At 37.8% G+C, this 16,565-nt stretch overlaps 1 long non-coding RNA gene across 7 annotated transcripts; it reads right to left on the bottom strand.

The window, feature by feature from the left end:
• Positions 1-12,535: 12,535 nt before the first annotated feature.
• On the bottom strand, positions 12,536-15,189 carry LOC102156538. Of its 7 annotated transcripts, XR_005358640.1 has the most exons (5): positions 15,029-15,189; positions 14,861-14,932; positions 13,671-14,726; positions 13,057-13,244; positions 12,536-12,803 (listed from the first exon to the last, which is right to left on the bottom strand). It is a non-coding gene; the product is annotated as an uncharacterized LOC102156538 (long non-coding RNA). The 7 variants fall into 7 exon arrangements; XR_005358639.1 differs by having other exon boundaries at positions 12,536-13,244; XR_005358643.1 differs by lacking the exon at positions 13,057-13,244.
• Positions 15,190-16,565: the final 1,376 nt, after the last annotated feature.

The raw sequence follows: 16,565 nt of genomic DNA, 5'->3' as shown, positions 1-16,565 counted from the left end.
CTTCCATATTGAGAAGTATTCTCTAAGAACACTGTATAAATACAAATCAAAGTGTACTATATACTATTTAGTATGTATGTGTATATAAAGCTACAACCATACATCCCCAGATATTATGTAGCTATTTTTTCTGTAGCACATTATAAAAGCAAAGAGATTTCAAGTTATGTAAATATTATATTTTATAGTTCTGGAGGCCAGAAGCCCAAAATGGGTTTTACTGGGGCAAAATCAAGGTGTTTGCAGGACTATGCTCCTTCTGGAAGCTCTAGGGAAGAATCTATTTACTTGCCTGTTCATGCTCACAATCCTCAACTTTATCTTCCATCTTCAAAGTTGGCAGTCACTTTTTTTTTTTTTAAAGATTTTATTCATTTATTCATGAGAGAAAGATAGGCAGAGGGAGAAGCAGGCTCCATGCAGGGAGCCTAACATGGGATTCAATCCCAGGTCTCCAGAATCACTCCCTGGGCCGAAGGCAGGTGCCAAACCACTGAGATACCCAGGGATCCCCAAGTCATTTTCTCACATCACATTACTCTGACATTGACTCTTCTGTATCTTACTTCCATTTTTAAGAAGTTTTGTGATTTCATTGGGCCAGCCTGGATAACCCAGGATAATCCCCCTACCTCAAAATTCTTATAATGATCACATTTGTAGTGTAAAGTAATACTGAAGTGGGAGAGCTTGGTTCTTCTCATGGAGTTGAAGAATGAATCTCACAGACAAAGGAGAGCAAATAAAGCGATAGAATTTTATTAAGTGAGAATATAGAAAAGCTCTCAAGAGTGAGAGGGATCCCATCTGGGGTACCATATGATTTAGGAAAGATGTTAGGGTTCAAAGCCAATGGCCAAGAAAGAATTCTTGAGAAATCATTGGTGCAAAAAGGTGACTTTATTAAAGCACGAAGACAGGACCTGTGGGCAGAAAGAGTCACACTGAGGTCATGATGAGTGGCCCATTATAGGTTATAGATTATATTATTATATAGTGGGCCATTATTCAAGTTGGGAGGGGTTTAAATATACAGTAAGCCTCTCAGTCAATTTTGGAAGGAAAGTTTCTAGGACCTTGAGGGGGCTAGCTATTGTTGGGAAAAAGTCATTTATTACTGTCTAATAAAACCTAAGTCATGATGTATGTTGGTGGGCCATGTGCTTGGAAGATGATTGCCAAAATGAATCCTGGGGGTGTAGAGATAAAGGAAATGTCTAAAGGAATTCTTATATGTTAAAGTAGGCTTACAGGATCCAGGGGTAGGGGAGAAAGAAGTCTGGCTAGGATTACCTTTTGCCCTCAGCAAAGTGTCAACATCAAGGCAATTGAGTCCCTAGAGAAATGTTACTCTGCCTGTTTCAAGGACTTGTCAATGGGCTATAGGTAGAAATAATTTTTCTTATGACTTTGTTTCCCACACCAATATATTCACAGATTACAGGTATTAAGGAATCCTACGGTCCTGGAAAACATTTTTCCAAAATTTCTTAGGGCCTTACGCCATCCCTAACTCCCTCCCAACTCGACGCATATAATCACTACCCCTCACAACCCCAATGTAGCTGTTTTTGCCCACAGGTCCTGTCCCCATGCTTTAATAAAACCATCTTTTTGCACCAAAGACGTCTCAAGAATTCTTTCTTGGCCATAGGCTTTGAACCCTAACGTCTTTCCTACATCATTATGATGTGGACATTTTATAAGGCAATATTCTATATGTGTGTGTTTATCTATAATACATTTTAAAAATACAAACCTGCAAATTGGTGGCATTTAATGGGCTACAGTTGTTGTGTGGAGAATCTAATTCTTGCCTGAAAGTAAAAAATTTGGAAGAAGAAGTGTGTTTGATTTTTAAGTCCACAGGGTGCTATTTTATAAATGACTGCTCCAGTAAACTGGAAGGTCCACCTTTAAATAAGTATTAGTTCTTTCAAACTATTAGAATATTAGAAGATAATTTTAAGAAAAAGTGGTGCTCTGGGGTTGAACATTTGAATAAAATACATATAAAAATATGGCAGTATAAATACTATATTAACCTTAAAGAAAATGTTATACATAAACAAATATTTCATTCACAAATGTTTTTCTACTACAATTTAAACAGATAATCAGATTACTCTTCTAAATTGCTAAGTAAACAAAAGCATCTTGTGTGTATGTGTGTATATTTTTTCCCCAAGAATACTTCAAAGAGCAGATGTACAATGTTCTCTTTTTAAAAATTTTACTCCTGTGTATGAGAACATATTGTATAATTTTCCCAATGTCTTTAGTAATTCATTATTTCTTTGACAAAATCATACATGAAAAATTTGTAGTCAAGGGCATTTTTATTTCATAAAGGCTATTAAAAACACACCTGGATCAAAAAACAAAAAACAAAAAACAAAAAACAAACAAAAAAAAAACCACACCTGGATCCACCTGGAACAGATAAATACTGAATTAAAATCAGTTTTTAAATCATCAAGACAAATATAGGTGAATAACTTTAGAACATTTTAAAAGGTTAAAAAAAAAAAGGAACCTAAAACTCTACAGGCAGAGAAAGTAACTTAGCTAACCTTCTAATTAAACAATAGAAAATTATAGTTTGCATGCAAAATTACCCATTTTGCATATGTAATTACATGGTGAGTTTTGGGGGGTTTTTTGTTTTGTTTTTGGGGTTTCTTTTTGCATCATTAGACATAACTGGAAATTTAACCTTAGGATTTGCCTTTCTTTTCATCAAAAATATATAAATATATTGGAAGGATTGCACTAATACTTATCATGCCTCAATTTTCCTTCAAAACACACTGCTTCTTGACTATTATTTTCCTTTCAAATATAAGCAATGGAATCGTTTTATTTTCTCTCATTTTTGAAGTTTTATTCTGCCTTTCTTCCCAAGCAGCCTCTTTTCCTCCATTTGTTAAGTATAAAGGTCTTTTTGTGGATGTTGTTGACCTTGTTAAGGGTCATTAGTACTGAATTTGGTATAGTTCTAACTGAAGGGGAGCAGCACATATTTCCCCCAAAATGCCTCTTGGGCGTATTTTTTAAAAATATTTATTTATTCATGAGAGACACACCGAGAGGGACGCAGAGACACAGGCAGAGGGAAAAGCAGGCTCCCTGCAGGAGCCGGATGTGGGACTCGATCCCAAGTCTCCAGGATCACGCCCAGGGCTGAAAGCAGGCGCTAAACTGCTGAGCCACCCAGGGATCCCTCTTGGGCATATTTTGGGTTGGTTGTTTTTTAAGAAACAGCAGACAGTGGAGAAGTTCTGAAGACTGAGTAGATGTTACCCTTTTGTAATAGACATTTACATTTACAAGGGAAATTTCCATTCATAAGGATGTCCTCCTCTACATACCAGGAAGAGAAGGATGACTCTCACTTTCTAGAAACCCAATGAAAAAGAATAACAAATCTGCATGACAACCATACTCTTGTTTACAGTGGTTTTCCCTGGAAACCTTCCCAAACTAGCCTCTTCCCAACCTCAACATCCCTTTTGTCTTTAGCTGGAGATGTTATTTAAGATGGTATCTTGGGCTATTTCACAGAGTTACTCAGCTTTTCTGAGCAATGTATCTCCCATGGATATGGGAGGTATACATGTTATTAAATTTGTATTTGTTTTTCTCCTGTTAATCTTTCTTTTATTAGGTAGGTGTCTCAGCCGAGAATCTAGAAAGGTAGAGGGAAAATTATTTTCTGTTCTTTTACATAACTAAGAAATGACTAGTGCAATGAAGCAACAATACCAATTTGCTTTGCATTAAGTCAGTGATTTTCAAATCTGACTGTAATTTATAATTATTTGAGAACTTTTAAATAGATACCAGTGCTTTAGCTCCTCCCACAGAGATTCTAATTTAATTAGTTTAGGGAATGACATGCTATTTCAACATTTTAAGAGCTCTCAGGTGCTTCTAGTATGCTGCCCAGATATAAAACCATTGAAGGAAGCAGTGACTATCTCAATGCCTAGACATTTTTTAATTCCCTTCTATATCAAGTATATTGTCACTTGTTTAAAATAAATTCTCTTCAATTCTCAAAGTGGCTCAAAAAGAAAGATGTTATTATCCTCACATTACAGATGAAACATATTAAGAAAATCAAAGTGTTCAAAGTCACACATCTAGTACTTTTAAAAACCAGAGTTTAAAAAAGGTGTGTCAGATTATAAAACTCATTCTTTGCAATCTTCTATCCTCTAGAAGCTAGCACAATCTCAGAGATTTAAAAATGCAAGTTAATTATTGCCTGCAAACCTGCTTATGCTAGTATTTTTTTTTAAGTACAGGCAATACATACTTATCACTAAATTCTATACAAAAGGAAAATATTTAAGTTTGGAATAGCATTAAAAATTTAGAATAAAGCTCAGAAGATATTAACTGATTTTCATATATTTAAAGCATGTATATTTATATTTAAAGAGATTGACAAACATTTCTTCAAGAATAAAAACATTACAGAATATACACTTCTACCTTTTGTATGCTTTCCTAACTGAAACATAATCTCCCAGAATCTTTAACGCAAAATATTCTTTTAAAGAGACATGCCGTCTACCATTTCTAATTTATATTTGTAATATTCAATATAAAAATATAACTCCAAAATCATCTCCAATTTTTATTTGAATGCAAAGTTAAAATTTGATGTGCTTCATTTTAAAGAAATATTTGAAAGATTATTGAAAAGAAATATTTTTCTGGAACAATTCCCTGTATTCTCCCCTCTAATTGTTTACAGACTGAAGTCATGGGATGTAAACCTTGAAAATATTTGGTAAGTTAATTTATCATGTTGTATTTCTTTCTTTTTTTTTTTAATTTTTTTTGTTGTATTTATTTCAAGAGAGCCTGAGGATTACCTTCCTAAAATTTTTTCAAAGACATAGTCCAAAATAAATCACAATCACTAAGGTAGTCTGATAAAGGAGCAAACAAAATTCATGACCTGCAGACAGCAAGTTTTAAAATCTGACACGGACACTGTGTTTATGACACCCATGATGTGTCTTTTCATCATTCAAATTCTGCCTTCTTTTTTTCCTGAAGCTAGTGACTCTGCCATAGTTGTATAGACAGAGATTTGTTTTTGTTTTTTTGTTTTTTTTCTTTTCTAACTAAAACCTTTGGAATACTTACAGGCAAATTCATTTAAGCATAACTGGAATAATATTTATTTCAATGCTGAGTACGTGTGGCATGTTAGCTCTTTTGTTAAATTTGATATCCCACTGCACATTCTTTTTTATTTTTATTTTTTGTTCTTCTTGATTTCAATCTCCAAACACAAGAAGTTGGGTCTATATCTTAGACCCAACTATATCTTCTTAGGTTCCCCCCTCCCCCTAATTAAAAAAAAAAAAAAAAAGGAATGGGTATTGTAAAAAAAAAAAAAAAAGACTGAGGTGTTAAAGAAAATTAGACGATTATCAATAATACTTGGGAGAGAATAACAAAATGAAAAACGTGTCTGATTGTAGGATCGAATTAAAGTTAGTAGCAGTTCAGCTTTTGCTAAGATCATATTTTAAAAGAACACTAAATAGGCATTTTTACTACATGTGGTTTTAATCAGTGTGATATAATTTTCAGTTCCTTTGATTAATGAGTACATTCTCAGCTCTTAGGTGTTACCTATTTGTTCAGAAGCCATAGAAACACTTCGATTTAACTGGCTTAACCACAATTTTTGACTTACTTAATTAGCTTCTCTAGAGTTGCTAATAACCATACAGCCTTGACTGTGAACCATGTAATTATTTTGACATTAATTCTCTCCCTGGGATATCTTATGCTTGATGTCATCATTTCTCCACTTCAATTCCTGGCTAGTAATTTTACGACTGTAATGAAACTACTACTGGAAGATGTGTGTGAATATTGTACCTTAAAATTTCGTGGGATAAATAGGTGTCAATTTTAATCTCACTCTAATAGCAACTGTATGCTCCTTCATACCTGAGAAAACTAGTTATATGCCTTAAAGGAAGAAGAATCAGTATCAAGTTTACCAAAACATTTTTTAAACATTTGATTCTTTATATTAAATAACCAAGAAGTTGACATAGCAAAATTACAGGTTTAGGCATTTTATCAACCACGAAAAGTTCTCTTTTAAATTATGTTCTTTTTGAATATTGTGAACGCTTGAGAGGGAGAAGAAAGAAAGAGAAAAAAGCGATGGAGCTGAGAAAAAGAAAGAGGAGATAGCTAGTGGTCAAACAAAAGAATGGTAAAAAATGTTAGGTTATCATGTCAGATTGATCCTGCATCACATATTTTGCCTACTCTAAGATATGATAATATGGTAATTTTAAATTAAGAAAAAATAAAATTATTAACACCAACCACACGCACAAAGAAATGAAGCTAGTCAAATGCCAATGAATAAAGATAGACCTACTGGATTTGGAAGTAAATATGCACAACAAAGGTGGTGCTCACTCCCTCTTTTACCACAGTCCTCAGGATCTTTCTATACCCTTGGAATCTCCACTACACTGAGAAACCCAACTTTTTCTCTTCCACAGTTCTGTGGGATCATCTTGTCCCTCCTTATCCCAATCAAAATCTGTGGTCAATCATTACGATTATTTTTCCTTGCTCCTTTTGCTCTATCCCACTTGCTCGGAAAATCACACCATGGGAATATATCACTTCCACTTTTTCTGAACCTCCATTAGTGCAGCTCTTTGGAATGCTGGAAAATACACTTCAAATGTAAAATCTGGTTCCCAGGCATCTTGACTGTATTTTTTATTCCATTAATTTCCTTCTATCTTAGACAACTTTTCCACTCTTTTTTTTTCTCCTCCAGTGATCAATACCACCTTCTCTGCCCTTTGTCTAAATTGATAACCTTACTTTTATTAAGGCAGGTGAAGCACTTGAAAGAGAACTCCAGATTCCTCTGCATATTCGCATATTTCCTACCTCCCAAGTCATGTAATCTGTTTCACGCAGGTTGTTATACATGAACCATTCATGATCCTCCATACAGGTAATGTCCTAACTCAAGCATTAATTTGTGTCTCTTTTTGCCTAATCCAGTATATAGTTCCAGTAATCTCCTATTCTTGCAATGCAGACTGTTTTTCTAAATTTTTTTTTAATTTTTATTTATTTATGATAGTCACAGAGAGAGAGAGAGGCGCAGAGACACAGGCAGAGGGAGAAGCAGGCTCCATGCACCAGGAGCCCGATGTGGGATTCGATCCCGGGTCTCCAGGATCGCGTCCTGGGCCAAAGGCAGGCGCCAAACCGCTGCGCCACCCAGGGATCCCCAGACTGTTTTTCTATCAGATCATTTTCACTGCTATCAAATAAAATATTCTCCTTCCAAATTAAAAGAAGAGGAGGAGGAAAAGAAGAAACAAGAGGAAGCAGTGGAGGGAGGTGGGGGGAGAAGAATTTCCCAGCTGGTACATTTTGTTTTCTTCCTTTCAAACAAAACTTCTCAAATGAATAAACTAAACACATTTTCTCCAGTTTCGTTTTGTTTCTCTCTTCCAACCCTTTTTTCTCACCAAGCCATATGACTTGGTTTTGTCAAGGTTACCAAAACGGTATGTCGCTATTTCCAAAGACCACTTCTCAGTTCTCAGCATCTTTAACCTAAGGGCAATAGTTGTTAGTTACTCACACGCTCCTTAATGAAATTTAATCACTAGGATAATACATAACATCAGTTTTTGTCCTGTTTTTGGCTGCCCTCTTAAAGTCTTCTTTATTGGCTATTCTTCATCTTCCAGATATCTTAAGTTTGGAGTATTTCATGACTTTGTGATGTTCTTTTTCTTATCTATCCACAGTGAGGCCATACATCAGGTGACTGATGTGCTCTTATACTGAAACACCTCTTTATGGAATGCCTCCAAATTTATACCTTCAGTGCAAATTTCTCTCCCAACTTCCACACATATACTCAGCTTCTTTACCTGAATTCTTCTCCTACGTATCAAGTAATTGCTTTTCTAATGTAACACGTCCAAGACAGGGGAACCTGAGTGGTTCAGTTCAGTTGAGCATCTGCCTCTTGATTTCAGCTCAGGTCATGATCTTGGGGTCATGGGACAGAGATTTGTGTTGGGCTCTGTGCTTAGCATGGAGCCTGCTTGAGATTCTCTCCCTCTTCCTCTGCCCCTGCCCACATCCCCTTCCGCTTGCATACACACACTCTTTCTCTGATAAATAAATCTTAAAAAAAAAAAAAGTCCATGATAGAACTCTGATCTTCTGCTCCAAATCTTTTCCACTTATAGATTTTCCTATTACATTAGATGGCAACTCTATTTTTCCAGTTAGAATTCTCCTTGAATCCTTTATTTTTTACATATGAAACTCCATTTTTTAAAACCCCATTTAGCCACTTCCCTTTGTGTTTCGTACCACCCGGCCGGTGTTTGTCACCCTAACCACTCAGATATATAGTTACAGTTGTCTTCTATCTGGTCTTTCTGCTTTTATCTTTGCCCAACTCCCCAAAACTGTTCTCAAAACATCGAGAGTGGTCCTTCTAAATATCTAAGTCTGATGCCATTCACACTTGTATTTAGAATCCTCCTCAGAATCCTCACTTCAGAGTAAAATTACAAATACTTATAGTCACCTAAAAAGGCCTTCCTGATTTTAAAACATGATCCATTTCTGATCGTATCTCCTATCATGTCCCTCCCTTAATCCTTGCTCCAAATCATCCCAGCCTCTTCTCCAACCATGCTTGGCAAATTCCTATTGGGAGCCTTTCCAGCGCCTGTTCCTTCAGCTTGGGATCATCTTCACGAAGGTATCTGCACAGATATCTCCCTCATTTCCCTCATGATATATTTTTTCAATGTCACTTACTCAAAGCAGATCACCCTAACTGCTGCCTTGCCCTGGGTCCCTCCAATCTTACCTGACTTACTCAGTCCCTGACCCACCATCACCTTCCATTAACGGTATCATGTACTTATTATCTCCAAGGACTGTACTCTTTCTTCTTCCCATAGATTAAAGGGTTGGCAGGGAGTAGCCACCTTTCTCTCTACCATTTATATGTCCTACACATTTAGCGAAGTGCCTGACATCGTAAGATTCAACGTTTGCTAGCAACAAGCAAAACTGATTCCCATTTGTTGTATGTAATACACTCTTTATCTTGTAACTCTTAGAGTTTTATGTTTATCCCTAAGATATTGAACTTTCATTACAATACCTAAATATTGTTGCTGGAATTTTCATGTATTATTTTATTGATGTTGCTGTAGCTATTGTGTGTAGTAGTATATAATTCTGAAGACTCCTCCATTTATTATGTAAAACTTGAGACCTTTATTTTTTTATAGGTTGCCTCCCTTCCATACTATTTTTTTCTTTTAAAATTTGAATTAAAAGTATTTTGATGCTTTGGGGTTGACTTTTTGCTGTAGTGTTTTCATAGTCCCCTTCCTTATTTCTTTTGGACTATACCATGATACAAGTGAACACGATTTGGTGTCTACTGTGTCATTTCTACTCCTCCTCTTAATGATTTGTGGCTGCTTTAGTCATTTTCATATTTATTTTTTAATTTCCCAGATCTCTGACTTTTTGTGTTTTATAACAGATGTTCATTTTACACATCTCATATCCTTTTACATTACATTTTAATTCTCTAAGAATTTTAATGATTTATTTATTGGAGAGAGAGGGAGAGAGAGTACATGCTCACAAGAAGGTGGTGGGGAAGGCAGAGGGAGAGAGAGTACATGCTCACAAGAAGGTGGTGGGGAAGGCAAGAGGGAGTACATGCTCACAAGAGGTGGTGGGGAAGGCATGTTATTTTGTTTTTCACCTTCAAGCAAACATCTCACTGAACAGAGTTCTAATGTAAGGCTTGATCTCACAACCCATGATAGTGAGCAGCTGAAACCAAGAGTCAGTCACTTAACTGAATGATCCACCCATCGCCCCTTTCTAAGAGTTTTAAATATAGGAGTTTTACAATTTTCTTTGTAAATATTATCTCTTTTTGCTGGTATTAACCATTTTCTATTTGTTTATATTTAGAAGTAGAACTTCCTTGGATGAATGCTAATTATTCATTGATTTTATATCATTTTTGGTGGGTGGGAGAAATTTCTTCTGCATCAGTTCTGGATTATTTGTGCCTCCTTCCAAGGCGTCAAATAGAACTACATCCAATTCTATATTCATTGTAACCTTAAGTACAGAGTTTCAATTTTCTTATCTGTAACAGAAATATGTACCTACCAGTTTGTGAAATGGATTTAAATGATTTAAATGAGATAATATATGAACTTTCATATATAGTGAATAATATGTGATTAGTAAGTATTATTAGTAGACTGTGAAATTCTTGAGAACATATTCTGAATCCTGTTTCTTTTTATTCTCAGGAAGTACCTTAATAACGGTCATGCCATATATGAAGTTCCTATTTGTGGAGTGAGTAGATGATGGAGAGGAGGAAAAGTTGCATGTTATTTTGTTTTTCACATTTATTTAGGAGTGTCAGTCTTTCTAACTTCTTGAATTATGATTTTTTTTCCTGCTGTATTTTAAAGGATACTTAAATATCATAGTTGAAAGTATTGATAATTGGTTGTCAACTCCATGTATTAGAATCATGAAAAAAGACAGAAAAACTATTAAATTCTGGTCCTTGACAGTTTTTGATTTAGTTGCTTTCAGGTATATTTAGTTGATTGTATCTAATTCGAGTGGGCAACATTCTTTAAAATAATAAAAAAGATAGGATTAAAAAATTAAAACAAGGGCCACCTAGATGGCTCAGTAGTTGAGCATCTCCTTTTGACTCGGGTCATGATCCTGGGGTCCTGGGATTGAGTCCTGCATCAAGCTCCCATCGAGGAGCTTGCTTCTCCTTTTTGCCTATGTCTTTGCCTCTCTCTCTCTCTCTCTCTCTGTCTCTCAGCAATAAATAAAATCTTAAAAGAAATTAAAACAAGAAAAATACAAAAAGTCTACATATTGATTGTTAATACACATGACCAACATTTATCTGATTATTTCACAGATACATCAGCATAATTTGATCAATATTTAATAGGCTATAGAGCTTAGACTAATTAGATTTTATTTACAATAAGTATAACAAATATACAGCAGTTGTAATATAAAGTTGTTAAACTTACAAATATAAAGTTGTTAAAATGATGAGATAAGAAATACTATGTTAATTATATTGCAGATTTTAGATGGGAAAAATTGTTCTGAAGACGTTTAAATTGGCAATTTATTCTAAAATGTTACATATACCTGCATTTAGAACTTTAATCATTTGAATTTATAATTCTTTATAGTTATCTATTCAATTTTTTTACTTGAAACTTTGTTATTGGACAACTGATAATATAGTACTACAGGCACTATATTATGTGTACTGGTGGCCCGTACTTGAGACTGACACTCCTCTCATACACTTACATACTAAAAGTAATGATAAATGTTCCACACAATTGTAATCAGTCTTACTAATTTTAGGGTTCATGTTTTATCAGTTGTCAATTCTGATAATTATTTGAAAGATACCATAATAAAAGATATAATTATTTGAAGGAACAGAGAAATGATGACAAATTAATTTTCCCTTAATAATAGAAACATCTTATTCAGCGTATGAAATGAAGGGATTAAAGTGGGTTCATTGTTGGTGTGCAACACAGTACATAATTATATATTGTTTTTTATGATAGAGTAAATTTTGTACAATTCAGAAAAAGAGAACTCTGAGAGAATAATCTTACAGTTTCCGATGACATATTTGGATCTTAAATCTGGAGCCAAAAACCAACTAATTTGGGTAACTGGATAGCATTCTCAAAGTGTAAGAGAAAATGATATTTGGAGCAAAGTAAACCTGTGAAATCAGGGATAATTCTGTTTTAATCTAGTTGTATATTCAATTTAACAGATTCTCCTATCATGATTCTTCTATTATGAATCTATATGCCTATGTCTTCAAACAGACCTTAGGATCACCATGGATATAGTTCCACATTATTACACAGTATTTAAGAAATGCTCTCTGATTTCCTAGACTTGGGTGCTGGGATAGAATTCTTTTTTCTTTTTAAAGATTTTATTTATTTATTCATGGGGCGGGAGGGGTGGGGCACAGGCAGAGGGAGAAGCAGGCTCCATGCAGGGAGCCCGACGTGGGACTCGATCCCGGGTCTCCAGGATCACACTCTGGGCTGAAAGCAGCGCTAAACCACTGAGCCACCCAGGCTGCATCATAGAGAGAATTCTATGAAACTCCCCCCTTGGCTCTTTCCTTGTATAATTGCCCTTTACCTGTGGGTGGAGGTTATGAATATAACTAGATGTTACTCCATGATCATGTTACGTTCCACGGCAAAAGCAATTGTGCAGATGTGATAAACATGGTTAGTCGACTTTAAAATAGTGAGATTATTTGGGTTGCCCTAATCAAATCACAGAGTCCTTTTTTTTTTTTTTAAGATTTTATTTATTTATTCTTGAGAGAGAGAGAGAGACAGAGACACAGGCAGAGGGAGAAGGAGGCTCCACGCAGGGAGCCCAAAGTGGGAATCCATCCTGGATCTCCAGGATCACGCCCTGGGCTGAAGGCAGGTGCTAAATCACTGAGCCACCCGGGCTGCCCAGGGCCCTTTAAACACAGGGTTTTCTCTGGCTGGTGGCAGAATGAAAATCAGATCGTAGGTATGAGAAGTCTGCTCCACTGCTGCCCTTGAAGGTGGTGAGGGCTGTGTGAGAAGCCTCTAGGAGAGGAGAATGGCCTCTGCAGGCAGCTGGCAAAACAAAATGGGTACTGTGGATTTATAGCCACAAAAAACTGTATTTTCAACGATCTTACTAAGGGTGGAGGCAGACTGCTCTCCAGAGCCTCTAAGCAAGCGCCTGGCATCGCCAATACATAGGTTTTAACCTGACCGTAGGAGAACTCAGTCCCTCTGATCCCATCCCGACCGCACTGCGAGACCATAAACGGGTATCGTGTTTATCCTTTCAATATGTGATAACCAGTTATAGACCAATAGATACCTGATGCAGGTGTCAGTCCAGCGTCTGCCACCACTTGGATGCACAAATAGGGTCACTTAAGGAGGAGAATTCATGACGTCTCGCTAATATATTAGGCAAGAGGGAGGGGGGTGGAATGCAGAGAGGGGACATGCATATGGTGGAGATGCACAGCATAATGTCTGCAACACGATGCTAAATAAAAGGAGCTAAAGAGAAAAACAGGGACCTTTAGTTTGGATGAATCCTTTTTTACTCTTAAGAAGAAATTATTTTAAACTAATGAATCTTGAAACTTGTTTTAATGCCAAACATTTCCTCTTTTTAGCAGTTTATGTATATTTTGAGAGAGCCAGTGCACATGCATCAGGGCTGGGGACAGGGTGGGGAGAGAGTCTAGAGCAGGTTCTGCTCTGCAGGTGGCCGGGCAGGGGCTTTCACCTCAGACTCGACATCATGACCCGAGCTAAAAGCAAGCGGAGGTTTAACCAGCTGAGCTACTCAGGCTCCCCAACATGTCTGCCCCCCACCCTTATTATTATTATTATTTTTTTTTTTGGAAACGAAGCAGAGTTTAATGTATGTGAAGGAGTCACATGGAAATGAACTGTAATAGCCAGGAACAAAGAAAATACCCATTTTGCATATTTCCCGTCCTGCTCCAGAAGAGGCTCACCACTCACTCTTGGCTCTCATGGACCACCATCCTGCTGGAGGTGAAGTCGCGGGTCTTGGCGCGAAGCTTACGGACCGGAGATTCTGCAGTATCACAGTATCAGCACATTCTTCTGCCTCTTCCGGCTCATGCTGAGCTTTACCGGGCGGGGATTCGGTGAGGTGAGCGTTGGGTTGTTCACAAGCCTCCTCCGCCTGCCTCGGGTAGGACTTGACTTTCACTCGGAGTTTATCCACCAGGTCCTGCAACCTGGGCACGTTCTGTCCTCTCCACTCTGGTAGGTTAACGCCTTCAGCCGCCGCTCGTCTTTCCTCAGGCCCTTGACAGACTCTGTGCTCTTCTGCTCCCCTTCGAGCTCCAACTCCAGCTCCCGGATCCGCGTCTCTAGTTTCTGGATCTGCTTCTCCCCGCCCTTCAGGGCCCGCTGCTCAGCCTCGTCCAGACGATGCTGCAGGTCCTTCACCGTCCGGTCCAGGTGGGCGCTGGTGTCCTGCTCCTTCTTAGCTCCTCGGCCATGGCGGCCGCGTCTGCGATGACCTTTGCCTTGTCCTCCGCATCCCTCGCATCCCTGCCGGCGTCTTCAACCTCGCTCTGGAGCTGTGTCCAGTCGGCCTCCAGCCAACACTTCCTAGGCCATCGCTAAGCTCATCTACCGTGTGTCAACTTTGACCTCCCATTTAGCCCATCTAACGTGTGTCAACTTTGACCTCCCGTTTAACCCATCTAACGTGTGTCAACTTTGACCTCCCGTTTACCTCATCTAACGTGTGTCAACTTTGACCTCCCATTTAGCTCATCTAACGTGTGTCACTTTGACCTCCCATTTAGCCCATCTAACGTGTGTCAACTTTGACCTCCCGCTTAGCTCATCTAACGTGTGTCACTTTGACCTCCCGTTTAGCCCATCTACCGTGTGTCAACTTTGACCTCCCATTTACCTCATCTAACGTGTGTCAACTTTGACCTCCCGTTTAGCGTGGCGATCACAACTTGCTTCAAAATCTCCGAGGAGCCCCTGATTTGGAAAAGTGCACATGGTAATAATACACACAAATAAAACCCACATTAAGAAAAGAGAAAAAACAAACAAAAAAACAAAACAACAACAAAAAAAACAGAAGCACGCTTACACCTGCACAGTCAACTTACCTATGTCTTTGCTCCATTATTCGCGCCCTCCACTCATTTCGCGCTTTCTGCGGATCAACAGCTAACAGCTTGCTGGGGTGGTCAACGGTAAACGGCGGCATATTAAACATTTTACTTTTTATTTTTTTTTAATTTTTTTATATTAAACATTTTAAAGACTCTGGTTACCTATTATTTAAAACTGGCGGTCACCTCCCGGGTCTGACCTCGGGTGGCGGGTACTCGCCCCGGCTGGAGGCGAGATGCCTTCTGAGAGAAAAGGCACGACCGCAGCAAGGACATCGCTGATTGGCTACGGCTTGAAGCCTAGATGGTGGGCTGTGATTGGCCGCCCTCAAGTTCCGGGGGCGTGTCTTTGAGGCGCATGCGTGCAGGGTTGGTTTCTTTACGTCAGCCGCCGAGGTGCCTCAGGTAATGGTCCTGTTTCGTTACCTTGACGGCGGTGAGCGCGCTGAGGCGTGATTTAAGGCGGAGGAACCGAGGCGCTGAGAGCCTTGAGGACGTGAGGCCTGTGCACAGGTGAGGTGCGGGCAGGCCCCTGGCGGTTGACCTTTCCAAGGCTTCGTCTCCTCACCTTAAGTTGGGTCTTGGATTGTTTTCCCGGGGCTGAGAGGCACCTACTGGGTTGGAACCGAGTTAAGTCGTTGTAGGCCGCCCAGCTGGGTTTACAGAATTGCTTGGTTTGGGGGAAAAATAAATAATAAATAAATAAATAAATAAATAAATAAATAAATAAATAAATAAATAAATATCATCACACATTTGGCCCGAGCAGGGAATTGCTTGGTTTGGGGGAAAAATAAATAAATAAATAATAAATAAATAAATAAATAAATAAATAATAGATAAATAAATAAATAAATAAATAATAAATAAATATCATCACACATTTGGCCCGAGCAGGGAATTGCTTGGTTTGGGGGAAAAATAAATAAATAAATAATAAATAAATAAATAAATAAATAAATAATAGATAAATAAATAAATAAATAAATAATAAATAAATATCATCACACATTTGGCCCGAGCAGGGACGTGTTGAGCGTGGTCGTGGAGGAGAAGCAAAGAAGGGCATTTTTTCCTCTGTGGTATGTTTGATATTGACCTCGGTGCCTAACAAAGTGTTGGTGCCTTCTAGGTTCCGGTCGGTCATCGAGGCGTTTTAAGGTACGAAGTAGGTGATGTAGTGATTACTATAAAATCACTCTAAAATCGGATGCTTCTACATCGATAGACACTTGATAACACGTATTTCAAATAATGAGATTCTACCTCTGTATATGAACATACACGCTCTGTGTCAAATTTGAAATGGCTTATCCCATTAAAATTCATATTTAAATACAGGAACACGTAAAACACAACAATAATTAAATAGTGACATAGCTTAGAGACCGCCTTTGGCTCTATTTTCACAAGTCCAGAAAAAAAATAAATAAATACTGCACGAGCTGCTTTTTCAGTACTAGTCTTAAAATATAGTACAGGGTGAAATAGTAATGAGAAAGACATTTTCAAGATGAAAAAAGTATTTTTTAGCTGACAGACATTGACAGTTTGTAACTGCAGTGTCTGTTTTTTTTTTTTTTTTTTTTTTTAAGAGTTTATTTTTTCTTGAGAGACGCAGAGAGAGGCAGAGACACAGGTAGAGGGAGAAGCAGGCTCCATGCAGGGAGCCCGACGCGGGACTCAGTCCCGGGGTCTC

This window comes from Canis lupus, chromosome 4 (genome assembly GCF_011100685.1).
Source record: "Canis lupus familiaris isolate Mischka breed German Shepherd chromosome 4, alternate assembly UU_Cfam_GSD_1.0, whole genome shotgun sequence".
In the NCBI taxonomy this organism is placed as follows: domain Eukaryota; kingdom Metazoa; phylum Chordata; class Mammalia; order Carnivora; family Canidae; genus Canis; species Canis lupus.
Note: the sequence above shows the minus strand (reverse complement) of the source record. Positions and strands in the feature narration are given on the sequence as shown.